At 46.3% G+C, this 23,035-nt stretch overlaps 1 protein-coding gene and 1 long non-coding RNA gene across 10 annotated transcripts in view; one reads left to right on the forward strand and one right to left on the reverse strand.

Moving 5' to 3' along the window:
* The window catches only part of PRKAG2 (protein kinase AMP-activated non-catalytic subunit gamma 2), a 185,738-nt gene that overhangs the window by 103,463 nt on the left and 59,240 nt on the right, over positions 1–23,035 (forward strand). The window lies entirely within an intron of this gene.
* LOC148684305 (uncharacterized) lies at positions 892–22,416 on the reverse strand. Of its 2 annotated transcripts, none has more exons than XR_015946319.1 (4): positions 22,353–22,416; positions 11,590–11,702; positions 4,483–4,579; positions 892–968 (listed from the first exon to the last, which is right to left on the reverse strand). It is a non-coding gene; the product is annotated as an uncharacterized LOC148684305 (long non-coding RNA). The 2 variants fall into 2 exon arrangements; XR_015946318.1 differs by lacking the exon at positions 892–968 and adding an exon at positions 2,543–2,667.

The raw sequence follows: 23,035 nt of genomic DNA on the forward strand, positions 1-23,035 counted from the left end.
CCAAACCATCTGGGGGACACCAGGTCTGAAACAGACAGTATTAAATGAGATGGACTCAAGTTGTCACTCCACTCCAGATGTATTTTCTTATGCCGGTTGAAGCCGAGACGCATCACAGAGGGCCAAACAGAGCTCACACTCTGGTGTAATGATAGCTGCTCATTAGCCAAATCTGAGCTGGTTTTATTTATACTGGAGCCCACAAGAAGAATGGATTTCTTCTGTCTCATTCTCCACTGCCCTCTCAGGCATGAAGGGAGGACAAATGAGCCGTGTGATCTGAGCATTCACAATCTGAGGCAAAGCTAGAGAGAAGCCTGGCTCGGGGCGACAGTGTGAGCATCAGGCAGAGCAAAGCTTTCTGACCCAGACGGCTCAGCAACCCCACAAGCGTTTCAGACAGGGACATCGATGGAATCGGAAAGGGCGAGCTTTTTACAACACCAGCAGGGGACTCCAAACACATTGCAAGCTTCGGGATGCAAGAAACAAGAGATAATACCGTAGTATTTGGCTCCGGCATAGGCTGGAGTCTGTAGTAGGTGTGTTGGAATCCTAGCCTTCTCCAACATGATTCCCTCCAGACATTTCGGACCACAGCTTTTATCATTCCTGACCATTTGCCTTGCTGGCTGAGGCTCATGGGAGTTGGAATAGTTGGAATCCAAGAACATTTGGGTGCAACAGATTGAGGAAACCTGCCCTAGATTAGAATCAAGATAGCACCTTTCTCGATGGCCCAAAAGGTCTTCCTGTTCTTTTCTTCTTTAGCCAAAATCTTGATTGTGGGGCACAGACTGCATTTTTTTCTGACATATCCCAGGTTCAGAATGCTGTGCAGACTCAAGAGCGGTATCTGGAGACTAGCGATAGCACTCCTGTTTTATTTTATTTTATTGTTGTCACCTCCACTGCCTTCTGGAGGTCCTTCAAGTTGATTGTTGGATTCTGGGCCTCTCCCTGAGCTCCTTGGAAGAGAATAGCAAATGTTAGGAGGCATTGCAAACAGGGTTGTGTTACAAAGGAAAGATATAAGTCACTGTGCACAAGACAGGTCGCTGGACGTGTGAGAGTCGTGGATGTCAAGGCAGTCCCAGTGTCCCACAGGCTCAAATTGCGTTTCACAAAGTCATTGTCTGTGAAAGAAATCTTCTGCGCAGGCATGACTAACCTATGATCTTCCAGATGTTGCTGGACACTAACTCCCATCATGCCTGACTGCTGGCCATGCTGGCTGAGGGTGTTGATAGTTGACATCTAACATCTGGAAGACGACAAGTTTTAGTGGCTTGTCTGGTGCATCTCCTCATGTTACAAGAGGATTGATTTCATTTTCTCTGTGAACCATCCAGACGGGTGTTAAGCCTGCCCTTGAAATAGCAGGTTTAACCTTGACACCTTTGCTCGATTGGCGGGTGACAATCAGGATGTAACTACACCACCAAAAAGATGATGTTGTCTTTTTAGTTTAAGTTAGTTTCCGTGGGGGGGGTCTTGTTCCTCCCTTTTTTAACCCTTCCCATGTGCTCTGTGAAGTTTTAATCAAATGTTTGTGTGTGAGAGAATCATTTGTACCAGAAACAGAGAAGAACAGAGAAGGAAGTTTCAAGAAGCAGCAGAAGGCTGAGATTGTTTTGTCTATGCAAAGACATTTTCTGTGGGAACTGTTCTTTGGACATGCGCTGTGCAACAGGAAAACAAGGTTCTGTGTAATTTGTTGTGAGTCTGTTGCTTGTGCCTTGCGGTGAGAGAAGCAGAAAGTGAGTCTTGGACTCTTTAAGTATGCCTTGACCATGGCAGTGGTGAATGTCTGTATATATTTGCTGCCAATATGCTTTTATGCCTGTCAAGTAAACCTCTACACTTGACTGAATCTTTATGACGTCCATGAGTATTTATTGCCTGCTGTATGTACCTCCAACCCCGAAGACGCTTCCAAGGAAAGAACTGCGTTGAGATGCAACTCTGCTAGGTATGGATACTGGCACACACACACAGCGAAAGTGATGGATTGATCCAACACGAAGTTCGCCTGGTACTCCTCGCACCGCTGGAAGATCGGGGTGGCGTGTTACAGTATTATACAATCATAGAACCATAGAATTGTAGCATTGGAAGGGACCCCAAGGGTCATCTATTCCAACCCCATGCAGGAATCTCAACCAAATCATCCATCTGATGACCCATCTGATGTGAACATCCATCTGTCAGAACATAATGCATGAATTGCCCCTTACGCACGCATTTCATGAACACCAGAGTTGGGAAGAACAAGGGGGACATAGCTGCCCTTTATTGCAGTACATCTGTTCTGTTTCTATGAGATTGCAATTCCTGGCAGTGGCAGCCAACAGGGCAGGGCTTTGGGTCAGATGTCCATGCCCAACTCAGAAGAACGAGCAAGACCTCCGGTTGCAGCCAGGCTATCTGGCTACATTTTGAAACGAGCAAAACACATCACCATCCAAGGAACTTCCCGGCTCAGTAAGACCATTAAACTCACAAGCACCTTTCTCCTCGGCATGCCTCTTCCTGCGTGGGGAGGGGCCTCCTGGGCTTGCACAGGGGCAGAAAAGACCCTGAGCTGCTGATGTATTAATTTCCAGGGGGCAAGAGCCAAGGCAGGGCGGCAGGCTTCCCTGAGCCTCCGGGAATCACTGGGGCTGGCTGTGAAAGGAAGATAGGAGAGAGAGAGAGAGAGAGAGAGAGAGAGAGAGAGAGGGAGAGGGAGAGAGGGAGAGAGAGAGGTCGCTCATCATAATTTCCATGCTAAACTTTGGGCAATTGAAATGTTCCAGATATATTTTCTGGAAACCTCACAGCATTGGGTAGGGGCATGAGTTGAAAGCATGTTTTTTGTCCAGGGCTGGGGTTTTCTAACCCCATATAATTGGACTGGGGTTCATAGAGGATTGCCTCCTACAGCCTCGGGTTTGTTTACGGTCTCTTGCAAACTTGTTGAGCCTTCCAAGTTTGCTTCTGGAATGAAATGGAATTTTTGCCGTTGCGCCCCCCCCCCCCGCGGGAGGTGTGTGAGCCTCTGCTCTCTGTGTGGCAGCGCAAGAGAGAGCCTCTGCAAAGCCAAGCCTCGGGGGCTTGACCCTGGTTTGGTCCGGATCCAGGCATCTCTTTGCCATTCAGTGGCATAATATTTACCCAAGCACGGAAGGTCTGCCAAGTCACATGGTTTGGCAGCCGGAGACACACTTGGGCCCCATTGACGTGGGTGCGGAGACACACCTCCCAGTCATGCCGCTGTGCTCTGATGACATCCAGATAAAGTCATGCTGCGAGAGCCAAAGGACTCGCACTGCCCAATTCTCTGCAGAGGACCAGAAAAATTCAAATCAGATGACATCGGGCTAGATATTGAGGGGGGCGGGAATCACATGAGCATTTTAAGAATGTTGATCTCCAGAATAAAGGCACCACAAGAATATAAAACATTGTGTGCACCAGAAGGTTTTTTTTTTGTTTAGCTGTACTGTGTTTATCAAGGGACAAAATGGGCATTTATTCCATACATAGCAAAGTACTCTGTTCTCTAGGATTTAAGTGATTTTTCCCCCCACTGTTTTTGCACATAGTTCCTTATTCCCTCGAGCAGTAGGTACCCTGTTTCTCATATTTTAAGACATACCCATAAAATAAGCCATAGCAGGATTTTTAAGCATTCAAGGAATATAAGCCATACCCCAAAAATAAGACATAGTGATAGGCGCAGCAGCAATGCCGGCCGCGGCAGGAGGAGGAGGAAAAAAATAAGACATCCCTTGAAAATAAGCCATAGTGTGTTTTTTTGAGGAAAAAATGAATATAAGACATGTCTTATAATATGAGAAACACGGTAGTTCGGCTAGAGGGGGTTGGATCCAACTAAGCCCTGCTCTGAGTAGACCCATTGAAATTAATTATTCCATTTGTAGGCCATCTGTCCTCCAAGGAGCTCAAGACGGTGTGCATGGTTCTCTCCCTCCTCATTTAATCCTCACAACAGCCCTGTGAGGTAGGCTGGGCTGAGAGGCAGTGAGCAGCCCAGGTCACCCAGTGACCTTCATGGCCGAGTAGGGATTTGAACCCTGGTCTCCCAGGTCCTAGTTTGATCCTCTAACCACTACACCACACTGTATCCCAAATTAACGGATCTAAGCTAGTCATGCCATTCATTTCAATGGGTCTACCATGAGTTGAACCAGTGTTGGATACAACACAAGTGCAACTTCCTTGTGAAGAGAGTAAGCTGGAGGCTTATGGCATCTTTGTGACTCCCAATGGTACAACAATAAAACCGCTAGCACATTTGCAAAGCTAAGCAGGATCCAGTATGGTTTCACGTTGGATGGGAGACCGTGTATTGAGATTCCTGCCTTGCAGGGGGTTGGACTAGATGTCCCCTCAGGGTCCCTTCCAACTCTACAATTCTGTGATCCTGTGAATGCACTCCTATGAGCACTTCTGCTGCTTTTGCCTAACAGAGCTTACCTTTGGGAGCAAGGTGGTGATTGCAGGTTCTCCCGGGACCTTGGCAGTATGTTTGGCATATCCTGAGATGGGACTGGGACTACCAGTGCCAGAACACCTGATGGGAAAATAATTAATTATACTACAAAAAAGGGAAAATGATTCTAGACACGATCTCTAAGCCTGTCCTACCTCGCAGGGTTGTGGGGATATAGTCGCAGCGATGGGAGTGAGGGCTGCAGGTTCTCCATCTCTTATCTACACTATCCCCAAGTGCTGGAGGAGGAAGGGGGATGGAAATGCAATAAATATTAGATAGCTTCCTTAGCTGTGGTTTGGTATCAGGTCCAAACAGAGTACGATGCCCGAGGCTACCCGGCAAGTGTAATAGGTAGCCATGCGATGACTTGAACTTGAGTTTTCCACATCCAAACTCGAGGCTCTAACCATCCTGATAAATGGAGAGCCATAGAGTTCACCGTACCTTGCTCCAACAGTACTCCAACTCAACGGTTCTCTTCATTTTACATGCCTGGCTTTTCTAGAAAATTATTACAGCCTTGCTGCTTCGATGAAAGGGGAGTTAAGTAGCACCTAGCTGCATTCCGAAATGCCTCTCGCCAGTAATTTTTCTGCTAAGCAGCATACATTTAAGCATGCGTACCATTTGAGTTAATTAACACGTGCAAATGAAACGTAGCTTCATTACTCCTCTGGGAGCAGCGGCAACTCATCTGCCTCAGAGATGCTTGTAAGATGGATGCCCCCCCCTCACTCTCCCAAAAATCTGCCTTGCTTCAAGCCCACACTTCTCCCCCAGTTTAGCGTGTTTAGATAAATTGTTCTTTTAATAGCAATCTAATCAAATGAGCTTTGCGCCGGGAAGAGCCAATCGGATGACGCCTTAGAAGAAAGCGCAGAGGATGGGAGCATTGATGATAGCTGTTTTTCCCTTGCTCGCTGTTGCCGAGCACATGGCTGCGGATCACGTGGTCGGCAGGCATGTGCTTTTCTCCTGCTCCCGAGTCCAGCGCTGCTGACATGCACTTGTCAGTCACACTTCCATACTGATACCAGATCCCCGGCAACTGTTGCTTCATCCAGCTGTGGTTCTTTAGTTACAGTCCCTATGTATGTTTGCGGGTGTGCACCAGCAAAAGTGCCACGGGAAATAACACATCAGGCAGCAGAGCGGGGAGGAGCGTTATAGTTTACTTGAGTATATTGCCCTTATATGTTTGTAAATTATAATCTTGCTGCTGGCTGTGTTTTACAGAATGTCAGGGAATGTAACTTCAAATCCGCATTTGCCCTTTATTTCTTTTGCAAACTTGAAACCTGAAACTAATGCATCTGTCTGGGTTCTTCACCTTTAACTAGCTCTGATTTGCAGAACCTCCTGCTATGGAGATAATTGTAATGCGAAACCTTTGGCCACAGCATTACTGGCGTTTTCAGTGCTGTCAACACAAGCGTCCGATGTAATCCTGAGTAAGTACGTGATCTAGCAGTGCAGCCCTTACTCAGAAGTAAGGACCAGTGGGTTGTGTCCAAGGTCTCCTGGGGCCCCCGAACACACTTTGGCTTGTTCTGGGCTTAAAAAGCAGAGGTCTGAGCAGTTTTGCCTTATGCCTTGCAACTTTCCCCCCAAAGAGAACCCAATTGCTGCTTGTTCTGCTTCAGCGCTAAACCAGGAGTTTTCCTGGGAGAAAGTGGCTAGGCAAATGGAGGTATGGATGAGCCCCCAGACTTCCGCTTGTCCCACCGCTTTCCCCCGGGGAAACCTGATCTTCAATGCTGGATAGGAGCAAATTGGGTCCTCTGATCCAGTGCTGAAGAGCAGGAGAAAGCAGCAGTGTGGATGAGCCCCAAGTTAACGTCACCTAGCTGTGTATTTGTTCTGCTGGTCCAATATTTTTTTACCAGCAGAACAATCCATAAACTGACAGTCTGAGCAATCCATTGAACCATGAGCTTCTGCTAGTGTAACTGTGGTGCTCGATTGCTCTGCATTAAAGCTCACCTGTTTGCCAGTGCTAGGGCCCTGGATGAGATGGTTGGACAGTGTTCTCGAAGCTACGAACATGAGTTTGACCAAACTGCGGGAGGCAGTGCAAGACAGGAGTGCCTGGCGTGCTATGGTCCATGGGGTCACGAAGAGTCGGACACGACTAAACGACTCAACAACAACAACAGGTCCCTGGTGTTAATGGACAGGGAAGTCTGAATACAGCCCGTCATTTTCAATATGGCTTGTTCCCTAATCTATTTATTTCTAAGATTTCTTTACCTGCCCTTCACCATAAGGCCCCAAGGTGAATTATGACAACATAATATACCATTTTAGGATTGTAAAACAAGTGAAACCATTCCAAACGGAACGGAACAGTATGCATTCAGTAAAAGAGGAGGGGATCCCTCAGAGCAAAATATTTTAGCTGTCACTGTGTTTGGACTGCAGGCGGACGATGGCATTTAAGAATGAGCAGTGAAAGAGTTACATAAAACTGCACTGTTGGGATTTTTTTCCCTTGCTTGCTTATATCTCCCCAAGGGGCTTATTCCTGCGTATGCCTTGTTTCACTTGGCTGTTTTAATAACTAACCCTGCTCTGTCCACATTCTTTTTTGTTCCCCTACCTCTCACCTCCTCCTGCGACCAGCTGCCGCCCTTTTCTCTTTTCTTCCTGCTCTAGCTGTTTTCATACACATTCTGAGGTTTGCATTAGCAGTCTCAGGACCTTTTCTTCTCAGCTGTTGGTTTTATGCTGGCAAAAACAAACGGGGCGAATTCAGATCACACAGGGCAAATAAAGCAAACTATAATAGCCCTTGCAGAGCAAGCCCCATGCTGTGTTTATCTCTCCTCCTTTGGCAATGTAAGCAATGTCTGCCCGCTCAGAGGATGGGCCCCTGGAGAATGATGTTGCGTAAAAATGCATTTGTGAGCTTGCTTCTTAACCCTGAAGTCTGCATGGGGATGCACCTTTTGTGCGGAAACCATGATTGCTGCAAATACGCACGTGCACATGTGTTACAAAGCAAGGGTGTTTCTTGCAACAAATATGTGGATAACATCCCCATATCTTCAGGAAGCTGCCTTACACAGAATCAGACCAATGGTTCCTCCAGCTTATCATAGTCTGCACAGTAGCTGGCAATGGCTTTTCAGGGTTTCATACAGGAATCTGTCTTATCCTGAAGGATACCTGAAGGATACCTGAAGGAGCGTCTCCACCCGCATCGTTCTACCCGGACACTGAGATCCAGCTCTGAGGGCCTTCTGGCGGTTCCCTCACTGCGAGAAGCCAAGTTACAGGGAACCAGGCAGAGGGCCTTCTCGGTAGTGGCGCCCACCCTGTGGAATGCCCTCCCATCAAATGTCAAGGAAATAAACAACTATCTGACTTTTCTAAATCTGAAGGCAGCCATGTTTAGGGAAGTTTTTAATTATTGATGTTTTAATGTATTTTTAATCTCTGTTGGAAGCCCTCAGAGTGGCTGGGGAAACCCAGCCAGATGGGCCGGGGTACAAATAATAAATTATTATTATTATTATTATCATTTACTACTGATACTACTACTACTACTACCCCTACCTGGGAGTGCCAGAGAATCAGCCTGGGATCTTCTACTTGCGAACCACATGCCCTGTCCTAACTCCATCTGATGCTCTCATGTTGCCCACATTTTCACATTTGCTGCAGAAAATGACAATGCAACACCTACATGCAATTGTCATAGGAGCCAATTCCTAGGGTCTGAGGTCCCTTCACACCAACATAAAAAAGAGAAGCCTTAAGTCACATAAATTCCCAGGCACAGGTATAGTATCTCACTGAGAAGCAGGCCCGTGCCTTAGCCTATCACCTTTCTCCTTTTCCTTCGGTCCCCTCTCACCAAGTCTTCATGACCGGTGGGAGCCTTCAGGGAGGGGCTATTGCTCAGTGGCAGAGCAGCTCCTTTGCAGACAAAAAGTCCAAAGTTCAGTCCCTGGCATCTGCAGGTAGGGCTGCAAAAGACTTCTGGCTGAAAACCTAGAGAGCTACTACCGTAGTGGCCAGCGTAGACCAGGGGAGGCTCCCCTGCGGCACCTCAGATGCCATAACTCCCATCAGCCCCAGTCAGCATGACTCCTGGTCTAGGCTGAAGTAGTCCAAGCACATTTAGAGGGCCACAGGTTTCCCATCCCCCGGATAGACACGACTGAGCTACTATAAGGCATTTTCCTGTGCAACACATGAGAAAGGGTGGTGGGTCTGCTTGGTTCACTTCCAGGTAAATATGTTTAGGATGAGGTAGTCAGAAGCATGCCTGAAGCCAATAGTGTGCACCTACTACTTGGAAGCGAGCGCCACTGATGCTCAACGCTTCATTAAGTGAATGGTAATAATAAGTGGTAGCCTGAGTCTCTCTGCATAGCACTACACCAGTGTGGTGTAGTGGTTAAGAGCGGTAGACTCGTAATCTGGTGAACCGGGTTCGTGTCTCCGTTCCTCCACATGCAGCTGCTGGGTGATCTTGGGCTAGTCACACTTCTCTGAAGTCTCTCAGCCTCACTCACCTCACAGAGTGTTTGTTGTGGGGGAGGAAGGGAAAGGAGAATGTTAGCTGCTTTGAGACTCCTTTGGGTAGTGATAAAGCAGGATATCAAATCCAAACTCTTCTTTTTCTTCTTCTCAATGCTAGCAGGAGCCAGTTACATATATTGTCAAAACCACTTTGCATTAAGTGTTAGGTTGCTGTTGCATGGCTTCTGGTTCTTTTCTTCCACCCTTTGGCACACCCCAGCAAGGAGATAGGAGGAGGCTTGTATCTTCCCAGGGAGTTGTCTAGGCCTTTCTCGCATTCTGTCTACATCTGCTATAAATGCCCAGGATTTACATGACTCCCAAGAGCCTATTGGGTTCCTTCGCACTGAAGTTTCAACATTACTGAATGAACAAGGGTTGGGTGTATTCTGCACAGCTGGGAATGTGTCACAGAAACAGAAAATCAACTGAATGGCATAGAATGTGGCATAGAAATCATGGTAGATTTTTGAGTGTGGTTGGTTTAAAAAGCAAGTTTTTAGGTCTCATTCATTGCCGTTAAAACCACTGCATGTTCTTCCCATTCCAGGCAATCTCTGGTGAGGGCAAAAATCCAAATTATTTAGATACCTGAAGAGCAAAACCAAATAAATTATGGAAGTCTTGAGTGGATGTATACAACACCACCTAATTCGCACAATTGACCCTAGGTTTTTCAACCAGACAGTACTTCTTTGAGTCCGGTAGTTTGTGAGAATGCTAGAGCAGACCCTTTAGAAAGTCATGGGTTCAGGTTTCTTAGATTGCCATCCATATCTAGCTGAAATCAGTGCCAAGAAACCTACTGATTTTAACGTATCTGGATTGCAGTTGGATTGTGCAAGTGGATTGAGCATAGTGTCCACATGAGACTCATGGGGCAATGTAGGCAGTCTCTCGACCAAAGAGATTCAGGCTTTAATGACGTGTTTGTGACACCCCCACCTCCCAGGCCTTGGACCATGGGTAATATGTGGACCAAGATTTCTAGGTGGCAGCTACTTCTTAAATCAAGAACTCAAACTGCTGTTTGTTTACAGAAATGAAACACACACACACACACACACACTCACACACGGCAGCTGGGAGCAGAGGGTTCAGGCTGACTCCAGGGTAATGAGATATGGAGATTTGCACCTCCAGCTCAAATGCATCCCAGCTCAGCAGTGGTGACCACACAGTGCTGTCTTTGGACATTTATGCAGTGCCAGAGTTTCTGGAGTGGGAAGTGAGCCTCTTTAAGGCAGCCAAATAAGCCTCTGAAAATTACTAGCTTGCCTTTCTTTGCTTAACCATGAAAGTTTTGGTACTGGTGCACTTAGGTCATGATAATGTAATTGACTGGCAAGATGCAGAGGAACACTGGGAGGCACCAGCGAGAGAAATCCCAAGGGAAGAAGGCTCAGAGCCCGGGGAGTGGTGGTGGGACGATGATGGGTGGTCAGAAGGAGAAGAGAGAGAAGACTGGGAGGAGGAGGTGTCAAAGGTTGAAGGGAAAACAGGGCTTAGTGAGCAGGGAGAGTCTGTGGCAGAAGTCCAGAAGCAGAAGCAGGTGAAGAGGGAGCTCAAGAGGCAGAGATGAGTCAGGCTGGTGAAGAAGCTAGGGTGTCTCCCATGCCTGCGGCGACAAGCTCTCCTCCCCGCTGGTCTTGCAGAACCATGAGAGGTATGAAGAGGGAGTAGCAAATACAAGCATGGAACCGGCAAGTCTCAGATTGCTTGGGAAGGACCTGGGGGAGGAGACGACTTAGGCAGTTGTGGGAAGGCAGGGACCTTCAATCTCCACAACTGCCTCATAGGGGTAAGACCTACCGAGGAAGAGTTGCTGTGCTCATTAGGCCTGGTGCTCCTGAGCAGGCCTTGTTTCTTCTACTACAAGCAGCGACCATTTTGCATGGGGGTTCCGTTTCTCAACCCCCCATGCATCAGCGGAGTGTGCCTAAGCCTGCGTTAACGGCCCCATTCCTCCCTCTTCAGGGTCCAAAAGGGCCCATGTGTTGGTGGACGCAGCTAAAATGGTCACTGCCCGTAATGAGTTAACTTCACTTACTCGATGAGATTTATTGCTCGCTGGCTCCCTGACTGATAACTACCAACAGAATTGCACAAACGTGATGCTTGAAGCCACACTAGAATATATGAGCACATTTCTGAGGGAAGCAGGGGCCAAAATAGAGACCAGAGCAGAGATAATTTTATTGAGTAAGTTTTAGGGAAGAATTTGGTGACAGTCTGAAGGGCACCATTGGGGAGAATAAGCCCACAGCGCGAGCAGAGTAGACAGAGATAAGTTGTTCTCCCCATCTCATAGTGCTAGAGCCTACGTTGATATTGATTGGCACCAGACTCAGGGGAGACAAAAGGAAGGAAACAGTACATAAGCATTTTGTGGAATTTGCTGCCACAAAATGAGATTATGGCCACAGGCTTAGATAAGATTGGACAAAATCACGTGCTGGGGGGGGGATCTATCCATGGCTACTAGTCATAATATCTAAGTGGATCTTCCGTGTTCAGTGGCAAGATACAGCGAAAGGTGCTACTGCTTGTGTACTTACCTGAGGCATCTCATTATCCCACCCTGGTAAAAGAGAGCCTTCGATTGGGTCAGGAGTGTGCAAATCTGGGGCAAAAGGAGAAGACTTGCACCGCTCATTCAAGAGGAGGATTCCTGAAAACAAAAGAAAACCCGTGGTAGAGATCAGTGGTTTCAGGACCCTGGACAGATCCATGAAAACAGGCTCCTTGTTCCAAGGCACACTGAGTCCACTTGCGCTCTGAGCCTTACTGCACCCCTCATGCTCCATCTAATAAAGGGGCAACTCTCTGGTTGCAAGCCCACACACCATCGTCTCTCCAGGAGCTCATGCTGTGCATGCTGTCTCTGTTGCCCTCCTAGCTCAGCAGAGTACATGGGGCTGTCATTCCTGGGGCATGCAGACATCCGATGGCCTCAAGCTTGGATGCCTCAGGTTCAGTGGTGGGACTTAGACCCTCAGCCTCTGTCTCTGGGTCGCTGTTGGGCTTTGGAGCCAGGGCACTGTGGGGAGCAAGATGCTGAACTAAATCGGCCTTTGATCTCCTTCAGCAGGGGCCTCACATCCTTACATTAGCCAGAGAAGAGAGTGCTTTTGGGTAGGGAGGCAAAGGAAGTGGCGGTGGTGAGACCAACTGGGGGGTCTAAGCCTCTGAATTGGGAAAGGAAGAGTTTTCTGGAGAAGAATGCTGCTTCACAAAGCCTGTGGGAAGTGCAGGCGTGAGTTGGATCGGACGCTGCTGACAGGCCGGCCCGTCTTGTCTCTGGCCAGCCGCTTCCCACTGTGTGCAGTGCAAGAGGAGTGTTGAGAGGAACCAACAGCTGCCGGCCTCCTCAGAGCACGACTCGGAAAGCCGCCTTGTGGTGCGTTTCATCCGAGTGTACTCAGCCTCAAGGGCAAACACGGACGCTGGCAAGTGGAACTAGAGCCAGAGACAATTGCCTGCTCAGCCTCCCTGCAAGCAGCCAATAGCAGAGGAGTAGTAGAATTTCTTTAGAAGGGGATTTCAAGGGAAACTAGCCTGGTTGCAGCAGGAGTGGCGCAACAAATAGTTTAAACTCCACTGCAAAAAAGAAAGAAAAGAAAGGAAGTCCAAATGCAAGAAAGTGTAAATGGCTGAGATACCAAGATCCCGTACTAGCCTTCCTTTTGTAAGAAGTGCAATGCCTTGTCTGTACGATTACCAGGTTGTAGGGGTGGGGAAAAGCAATTGATGTCAGGGAGGGTCTTTGTGCAGAGAGGGCATCCATTTAAATGGGAGGTAGGTGAGTGAGCAGCTGTGAGATCAGATTCTGAGAGCATATTGCTCCAACGTGCAAGCTGCAGGTGTGATCTTTTGCTATAACCGGCACAAATTTATTTCACTAAGTACAGTAAGGGATCATAAGCGAGGCACAAGCAGTTTATTTTCTGTCAAACAGGAGCTAAGCAGTCATCACTCATTCCTCCAGGAGGGCTTTGGCAGGTGTCCAAGGAACCACACTGCGACATACATTAATAAAGAGATTAATTTCCCACGTTAGCAGGATAAGAATGATGATGAGCAGGACTGAAAGTCTGGAGCTCTCTTTCCCCACCTCACACCCCTGCTGTCTCCCCATGAGACAAGGCTGCACTCGGATGCATTTTGAATTTTAAATGGTGTAGGTTACTTGGGGGGGGGGAGGAATTAATTGTTCTCCTGGCAAGGATGCAATGCCTCTATGCTGAAAAAATCCAGTCTCACAAAGGAGAAGGAATGACAAACTAAGTCTTTATTATCACAATGGCTTGCCTTCCAAGAGGCACTAGCATTTTCATGTTCAACCCCTGCAGCCCAGAGCATAAAAGCAAGTTGTATTCCCAGGTTGGGAGTCAGCTTTCTAGACATACCGTATTGCTTTGTCCAGAGGTTTTGCACAAGCCTGTCAAAGCTAAATAGTTTTAATAGCCTGATTCTATGCAGGCTTATTTGAAATTAAGTCCCACCGAGTTTAATTGGTCTTATTCCCAAGCACATTACTTCATTGTTATTTTGTTAACAGAGATTTATATCCCACCTTTCTGATAGAATTTTATTTGGGCAGCCCACACAATTTCGCCATCAAATACAAAATAATAAAAGCAGACGATAATGCAGCATAAAACCAGGTGCTATTCCAAAATCAAAGTGCTTAAAACAAAACAACCCAAGAAATTAAAATTTTGAAAGCTCTGTGCTGGACACACACACAAAATAGCAATGTTGGTGCCAGGCGGGCCTCCCTGGAAAGGGCATTGCAGAAATGGGGTGCTGCTGCCAAGAAGGCTGTTTTCCGGGTAGCCATTCACAGCACCATATTTAGCAGAGGCATTGGATGGTCCTGAACAGACAGCACCCTTTCAGAGCGTTGTTCTTTATGAAGGCTCAATCTGACATCCCTTTGTGGAAATGACCTTTGGCTCTCATCACTGCCAGCGGGATCCCATGAGGACTAAAGACCTGAGCAATCAAAGTCTGAGAAATGGTCAGCGATATCTAATCAGTTCCAAAAATTATTGCACATTCGAGTGTGGCCAAGAAATGAAACCTAGGATGGGGATACTCGGTGAATGTAGGTACTGTATCAGATCAATACACCTACTCTGTCCCTGTGTTATGACCTCTTCACAGAGACGAGAGCTGTTTAGACTGGAGTGGGCTCGATTTTTAAGGGCTCGGATTCCTGTGGAAAATGGGCAGGGGAGGAAGAAGTTTAAATCTCACCCCAGTAGGCTCCCAGGGCACCCCTTTACTCCCCCTTCCCCCAATTAAATGAATGGTTGCCATACACTCTTCTGGGGAAAAGTGAAGTGATGCATTAGGAGGTACTTTTGTATCACATTCCTCTTCTGATTGTGGGTGCGTCAGCCTTCACTGGCAATGTGCCATCGTGTTCTCTACATGAGACTCACTGCAATCCCCAGTGGGTCCTTACACGCTCTCTCTAAAAAACAGACATCTACCATTCACCATAATGAAGGGGGGGGGAGAGAACCTATGCTTTGCGCTTAGAATTTAGGGTAGTAAATAAAGGACAGGGAGCTGGCTTCGGTACACACCATAACCTGCTCCTTGATCACTCAGACTGCCCATTTAATATTTGGGTCTTGTGTTTGTATGTGATATTTTATTTCTGTGTTTTGATGTTATCTTGTTTATTTCATAAGCTACATTTGGAGCATCTTAGAAATAGTGACAGACAAACAAATTCATAGTTGCTCTGAGGTTTGCCTACTTTAAGAAGTAGGCTACCCCAACTTGGCTGTTGGTGTTGGCCTGGTCCCCCCACCCCACCCCCCACCCCCACCCCATTTTTAGAAATATCCAGCATGCATGCCAATCATATACAGTAGCACAATGGTTTTGCATGCGTTGGCATTCTATGTTCTGAATGACATGCATAATATGTAGGCTATTTTGCAAATCCTCAGGGATTTCAGAGGGATTTAGTGCGCCAAGTTCTAGCTTGTGGAATATTTTTCTCATCGCTATATAACACAACCCCCTTCCCTACAAATTTGTGCATGGTTAGTTGGGAGTAAGTAACTCAGCACAATGGTATTTATTTTGGAGATAACATGTGTAGGACCTGGTTGTAGTTGGCCAAGTTTATTAGCATCTTATTTGGAGACAGGAACCTCTTCTCACATGATCCACACAATCAAGGGGTGGAATGATTAAGGGGGAAGAAACCCAAATAATTAGAGGGCTCTTTCTTCAACTCAAGATAACACCTGTTGGGTCTATTTTGAGTAAAACTTAGTTGTATACCACCACATCTTATGGCAGCAAATTCTCATGTTAATTATGGATTGTTTGAATATGAAGACATTTCCTTTGCCTGCAAATTACATGATTCGTGATTGCGGTGGTTGTTCTAAAAAGAATCAAATTAATAACGCTGTAGAGGAGAAACTCCCGAAGCTTTACCTAATTTGTGAGGTTTGTAAGGAGCAAATAATCAAGCATTTCTCATCACAGAATTTGGGCTCCAGAATTTGTATATATTATATTTTGCACAAAGTGTGCATGGGTTTGAGTGTAACTAATGTCACTGGTAGTATCGCCAGGTTAATGGCGATCACACTTGCATGGGTGCAGACTAGGCTCAGAACCTTGTTCCTTTAAAGCCTCACCATTGAGGAATGTGAAGTATTCTGTAAGAGAATGAGAAACCAGGTGATGTGCTAAGTAAATAAAGCCCAGAATGCCTAGGCATTGTTTCCTACAATGTAACCCCCTCCCCTCACAAGCAGGCACATCATTCCTGATCAACAGACTCATGGCGTAAGTGACAGGGTCGGAGGTCAGCATGTCAGGGCTGTGTTGTCTTAGCGCTTGTTGTGACGTTAGCAGGGGCCAAGGATGTGTTCGCTCAAGGACTACTTGAATGTGTTCGCTGCTGTTTGTCAGCTAATGTGTTTGAATAATAAACTGAATAAGAATGGCCCTTCCAATCAGCAGGAAAATATGCTGTCTAGGGCAGGGGCAGCTTGAAAATGTTCCAAGTTCATCGTCTTGAAAGATTTCTTGAATGCTGCATTAATTGCAACAACAATAACACTTTGAATTTATGCCTTCAGAGCATTCAAGGCCTTCAAGGTCATTATATTAGTAATCCTTACCACAGTATTGTCAGGTAAATTATTATCCCCATATTATTAGGATTACCACCCCCTCCCCTCCTCACCCTGGTCCAGAAGGACTACTTGCTTCCACATGACCCCACCTTCCCATTTTGGTCTTTGGAAGAGGCCCTGCTCTGTGTCTCAACTGGTGGGAGCGCAAAACAGGTCCATAATGATTGCAGCTTCCAAACGTTGGAACTCCCTCCACCAGGAGATTCATCCTGCTGGTCTCCAGAGGCCTGGTGAGAATTGCCTTATTGCAATGGGCAGTTGGTATTGTTTAGTTGTCCTAGTTCAGGCATCCCCAAACTTCGGCCCTCCAGATGTTTTGGACTACAATTCCCATCATCCCTGACCACTGGTCCTCTTAGCTAGGGATAATGGGAGTTGTAGGCCAAAACATCTGGAGGGCCGCAGTTTGGGGATGCTTGTCCTAGTTAGTGAAGCTGACGTCTTTGCTGCCCTTTTTGCTGCTTTGTTCTGTTGCTCAGATCTTTTTATGGATATTATTTGACATTTGTTCATACTAATTGATTGATTGATTAAATTTGTGTTCTTCCAAAGGTTCCTGCCAAGGTACTTAGCAATATACTAAAATATACCAAATCCACAAACACAAAAACAAAAATATAAAACTATTATCAACAAAACCCCAAACATCACAATAGCAGAGAACCAAATTTACAGACAACCCAGTTGACAACCAGAACTCAAATCTCCATTTCCTTTTTATTGTGTTCATCATTGGGTTTTTATTTTATTTTAAGGGCCCTCCGAGTACAAAAAACAGCCTATACATTTCAGTATAAATAAATATTATAGACTGGGGTGAGGGTTGTGGGGGACAGAGATGACTTGCCTAAGATTATATACAGCTCAGTGACAGGGGTCTCTGTTCAACCTGGCGCAAGCCTAGCTCTGTGTTACAAAGATGTCTGCAAATGTGACATGAAGGCTGGCAACGTTAACCCTGCCCTGTGGGAATCCCTTGCAGGCGACCGTGGGGCCTGCAGACAGGCAGTCAGGTTGTGCATCCAAAGCAGTGACCAGAGGAGGAATGACCGCTGGGAGGAGCGCAGAGAGAAGAAACGCCTTGGTGTATCTGCAGCAGCACAACCGGACGCCTTCACCTGCCCCAGCTGCAACAAAACATCTCTCCCATATTGGTCTCTACAGCCACAGCAGGCGCTGTAACTCTCCAACAGTTTGACGTTACCCCCGAAAGTGCACTCTACCGTTGCCTCCCGAGACAGATGGATGGCAACATCTTTAGAATGGCATAGAAATTGAAATTCCTCCCATCTGTTGGGGCCAGTGTAGATACAATAGGGCCAGTCATGTTCATGTGTCGTTCGATACATGCATTTATTGGGGGAGTAGTGGAAGAATGAGGCAGGAGAAGCCGTATCTCCCCCTGCATTATATATTTTAAAGGGAAATGCAACATTTCCCATACTGCCTAGCTGCTTGCTTCCTTATGTGGCTTCCCTTCTCCAGAGAGCTTTCATTACAAATAATCAACACACTCTTCACCTGCTGCTTTGTATGTGCCTTAACAGCCATTAAGCAACTGCAGTCAACTGTTATCACATGGCAGCAATTGCCTTAAATGCCTGGTATTCTTTGCGATGAATCAGCCAAATGGAGAAATAGCAGGCCTTGCTCAGTTTTGCTACAAGTAACTGACTCTACTTAACATTCACCCGCCATAGCTTGCCTGCGCCTCGGTTTTCACTGCTAGTGGAAGAGTGCAAACCACGGAGGGGCGGAAGCTGCCGTCCTTTATGGAAAGGTTGCAGGGAAAGAGAGTCCTTTGCCCCATGCCCTTACACAGTGCACATGGAATATAAAATGGTAAGCAAAATATTTAACCCGGAGAGAAATGGCTTTGCATGTCAGATCCTGAGCAGTGCCAGAAAAGGAAAGCCTAAACTGATGGGAAAATAGAAGAGTGATTAACGACAGATTTGGACTTGCAGCAATATTGATGCACAAATCAAAAGCAAGGGGAAAGGCTGAACGCCAAAGCCTTGTTGAAACACACATTGCAAGGGCCTACTTGTGTGGGTGCAAAACTGCTCGACTTCTGTGTGCAATCCTGGCTAATCGATAATCCAAATTAAATTACAAATCATCCATTTTAAAACCAGCACACTTCAGTAATTGAGGCTGAAGTATGGGTGGACAAGGAGGTCTAGCCCTTTCTGCCCATGCCTCAGCCCTCCTTCAAACCGCCCACCCCTTGCCCCTGAGGCCACTAGTGCTAGAGATGGGTGTAGGGGGAAGCCTCTAACCTTGTTGCTCAAGCAACAAAGTTTTCCTGGACTCTGGTGTGGTATTGCAGCGTTTCTCAACCACTGTTCCGCGGCACACTAGTGTGCCACGAGACGCTGGCTGGTGTGCCGCAACGTGCGGCAACGAGAAGGGCGATTTGCATTGTCACTGACCCGCTGGAAAGCAATATTTCTCCTCCTCTTTCCCAAAGCTCAGTGCAAACGAGCCTGGCGGCCGCCAATACTTAACACTGACCCGCCGGAAAGCAATATTTGGCAAGTGTTTCTTACAGTCATAATTATAATATAGGGCGGCACAGAGTTAAATTTTTAACTTTTTTAATGGTGGTGTGCCTCGTGATTTTTTTCACGGAACAAATGTGCCGTGGCCCCAAAAAGGTTGAGAAACACTGTGGTATTGTATCCTTGGTTATTCTTTGTTCCGGACTTCTGGCTTGCTCATTGACCTCACCTTGTGGTTTGTCCTTTGCGTCGGGGCTTGCTCTTCAGTTCTGATTATTGGCTTTTCCCACTGCTCCTGGTTCCTAGATCCTGGCTCACTTGAGACTGCTATCCATTGTTCAGCCCTGGCATACTCCCTATCCGTTCACATATTTGAGTGGGAACAGGGAAAGCGAAAGTGGAGAGAAACAGCTCTGTAGTGTTCCTGACGAAACCTCATTTGCTGACCATTTACTGCACCCTCTTATTTATTTTTTGGCATGTCTGTGATGTTGCTAACTGTGTGGCTTGGCTCCTGTGTGTCTGATTATTAGTGTTTTGGCACAGCCTGTTGCTATTGGACCTCTCTTCAGCTGACATGTTAGCCCATTAGCTCTTGTGGTAGATGCATCTCAGCAGTCGCATTAAGGAGCTGTAATGCAGTAAATCATATTTCCTTTGAATGGATTGTCATTTTCATCATTTGCAGTTTCCACCAAAACTTCAAGCACTCTGAATATACTTTTATCCATAAGGTAATGCATTGAACTTGGAAGAAATGAAGCATTGGGGAAGAGAGTTAGGATTTCAATCCTGTTCACGGTTTCCTCAGAGTAAATCCCACTGAACTCAATGGCTTACACCTGTGTAGACATTTATAGGATTGTACAGTTCATTAACATTTCTCACAACCTAGAAAGCTTGACTCCCATGTAGTCTGATGGGAAATGGCAACTCTGATTAATCCTTAGTTTGTATCGTGGTCTGAAACAGTACAGCGATATCTGTCTGACTGCAAAGGAGTATTGTTGTCTGATAGCTTGACAAGCGGACTGAGGCAAGGTCTTTTCAAACATATAGAAAAGAGCATTAAATATTATCACTGCTATTCTAGCTAGAAGAAACAATATTCTTTCTATAGTAATCTGTTAGTCTAGCTGGAGTTAGCATTTCACTTTCTAAGAGACATCAGGCGCAGCAGAAGGATGTAGGGAGCTCTCAAGAATTATGAATGTTCTCTAGCTTAGAATCTGTCAGGACATAGACTGCAAGCTTTTCATGCATAAGACTCTCACTAATGTGAACCTAATTCACACTTTCTGAAACAACATGTGAACCAAAACAGCCATTTTCAAAATTTTCACTTGTCCAAAGTTTGAGAGGCAGTACAGCCGTACCTTGGAAGTCAAACGGAATCCGTTCCGAAAGTCCATTTGACTTCTAAAACGTTCGGAAACCAAGGTGCAGCTTCCGATTGGGTGCAGGAAGCTCCTGCAGCCAATCGGAAGCCGCAAAAGCCGCGCTGGACGTTCGGGTTCCAAATAATGTTCACAAACTGGAACACTCACTTCTGGGTTTGCGGTGTTCGAGAGCCAAAACGTTTGACTTGCAAGGCATTCGAGATCCAAGGTACGACTGTATCTCCAAACCAACAAATGTGTACCCACAGACTCTTCCCCCTTCTTTCTTATCCCAGGTCTCACTCAAGATCAGAACCCATTTGCACGCTCCCTCTCTGCTTCTTAACAACAACTCCCACAATCTCCCACAAATGTATTCTCTTGTGTTCACCAGGTCTGTTCTCTTGACCATCTGTCTCCTCTTCCTCTTTCCTGTTGCATGTGCTAATTTTGCTGGCTTTTTCATCTCTTTTCCCTCCTGTCACTTTCCTGGTCATATATAGCAAGACTTCACCTCCATAAGTGAAATGGAATATAATATTTTTAAACTGTGATGGAATGTGGGGCTACAGAGCAGTAGTGGGGGAAATGCTAAACACATAAAAGCTCCTGTGGTTTATAACAAATCTAGTTAAATATTACTCTAGGTAGAAGGATAGGAAAGACCCTCCGCTGAGATGTTTCATGGTGTTCCTTTATAATAACTTTAATATCCACCTGTTGGTCCTTAAAAACTCTCCCAAGGTGACTCACAAAAACGAAAAACGATCCAAGCCTGTTACAAAATAATGCCTGAGAGCAGCTGCTGATCAGAGCATTCAGTATTGGGTTAAGTGAGCCAATGATCAGACCCCGCATAAAGCAACGTCATGTGTTTAGAAAGACAAATGTGCATCCTAATAACAGCCGGCATAAGAGTATACCCAGAAGGTTTTTCTGTTTTTTATAACATGTCACAATTGGGAATCTTTATAGGAGAGAGCAAACAACGATTTTTTCAGCATTCTTGTTTATTTAATGCCTCTCCATTCATAACAGCCTTTAGATCTTTAGTTCAATTTCTTTGCTGCTTGGAAGTGTTCACTTTCTCATAGCAACATCTGAGATAACAGAACTGCTGAGGAGGGCATGCGTTAACAGTTTCCTGGTTCTGAACAGTACCTTAACAGCTACTGTGTGTGTGTTTTGTTTAATTTTATGCAACAGAAATGCCTCTTCAAACAAAAGTCAATTTCAGGTTGCCAAGATATGGTCTTTAAAATCAACGGAAACTGCTGTACAGTTGACTTTCATGATACTTTCGACCAGCAGAAGACGGATTGTGTTGAAATAATGGGATTGGTACAAATCCTCTGCACAGGAGCCTTCCTTAGCCTGGTTCTCTTCAGACTACAACTCCCATCATCCCTGACCATCGGCCATTCTGGCTGGGACTGATGGTTGTAAGCCAGGCATGTCAAACCTGTGGCCCTCCAGATGTTTTGGCCTACAACTCCCATGATCCCTAGCTAGCAGGACCAGTGGTTGGGGAAGATGGGAATTGTAGTCCAAAACATCTGGAGGGCCGCAGGTTTGACATGCCTGTTGTAAGCCAAGACATCCTGGGGCAAACATCCCCAAACTTCAGCCCTCCAGATGTTTTGGACTACAATTCCCATCAACCCTGACCACTGGTCCTGTTAGCTAGGGATCATGGGAGTTGTAGGCCAAAACATCTGGAGGGCCGCAGTTTGGGGATGCCTGTCCTGGGGGCACCAAGTTGGAGAAGGCTGCTGCTCTAGAGACCTTTGTTAATTGCAGGCATCCCCAAACTGTGGCCCTCCAGATGTTTTGACCTACAACTCCCATGATCCCTAGCTAACAGGACCATTGGTCGGGGAAGATGGGAATTGTAGTCCAAAACATCTGGAGGGCCGAAGTTTGGGGATGCCTGGTTAATTGTATCCACCAACTCTCCCTCCAGCAGTGCTTGCTATGGAAAGTCATCATACCACATACATTTTCTGTAAGAAATCCTGTAACATTCTGCCCTTCCCTTCCCATCTAGCTCCATCAGACATTGAAAGTGGCTAAGCTAAGCAGTATCATCTCTTAGAATCAGCTTTATAAATTTCCACAAAAGAACTGCCTTGGCTTAGCTGAACTTGCTTGCTTTCTACTGCACTGCTCTCGGTGCCTTTTCGTTTTGGGGTTGTTGTTTTTTTATAGGTTTTTTTTAGAATAGCAGGCCCGCTGTACAAATTTTCTGACCTTGCAGTACCTGAGTGTATTCAGCCGAGCTGCCTTGCTCTGAAACTCCATCCGTACCGCACTACTGTTCCCAGGCAACTGTGAGAAAGCAAAACATTGCTAGGGTACCTGGAGCTTTCAAAGAATGTGATCTCCCCACCTGAAGTATTCGGTTTATGTGATCCAGTAGTGATTCAAGCCAAAGGAGTTGGCATATCATTAGTTCCCCCCCCCAGTCTTTTAAAAGGCCCTGCTGTGTCAGTGTACATGTGGGGAGGAGAAATCCCTAGAAAACAGGAAGGCACAAGCATCTCTACTCTCGCTTTCACCCCTGTTTTCTTCACAGATTGCTCTACATGGCTGTCAGCAATGAATTTTCTTCATTGGTGACACCGAGGAATGGGATGGTATCTCTCCGGCAGCCACACCTGGCTGGTTCTGCTTGCTTGAGATCAACAAACTCTTCACAGCAGCTACTTTATAGATTAAAAAAATGCATTTTATGGCAATGGGAGAAAGACCCGTACTTCGTAAATAGAAGGACAAGATTTCTGTTTAGTGTTGCAGTGTTGTGGGGAGATGAAAATATTGGATCAAAGCCTTTGCATGGCTTAAGCCACGGGTGTCAAACACAAGGCCCGGGGGCCAAATCCGGCCCGCCAGACCTCGTCATGTGGCCCGCCGAGCACCCCAGCCAGTGGGACCCAGCAGCGG

The sequence above is a fragment of the Zootoca vivipara genome, chromosome 11 (genome assembly GCF_965207765.1).
Source record: "Zootoca vivipara chromosome 11, rZooViv2.hap1.1, whole genome shotgun sequence".
In the NCBI taxonomy this organism is placed as follows: Eukaryota; Metazoa; Chordata; class Lepidosauria; order Squamata; family Lacertidae; genus Zootoca; species Zootoca vivipara.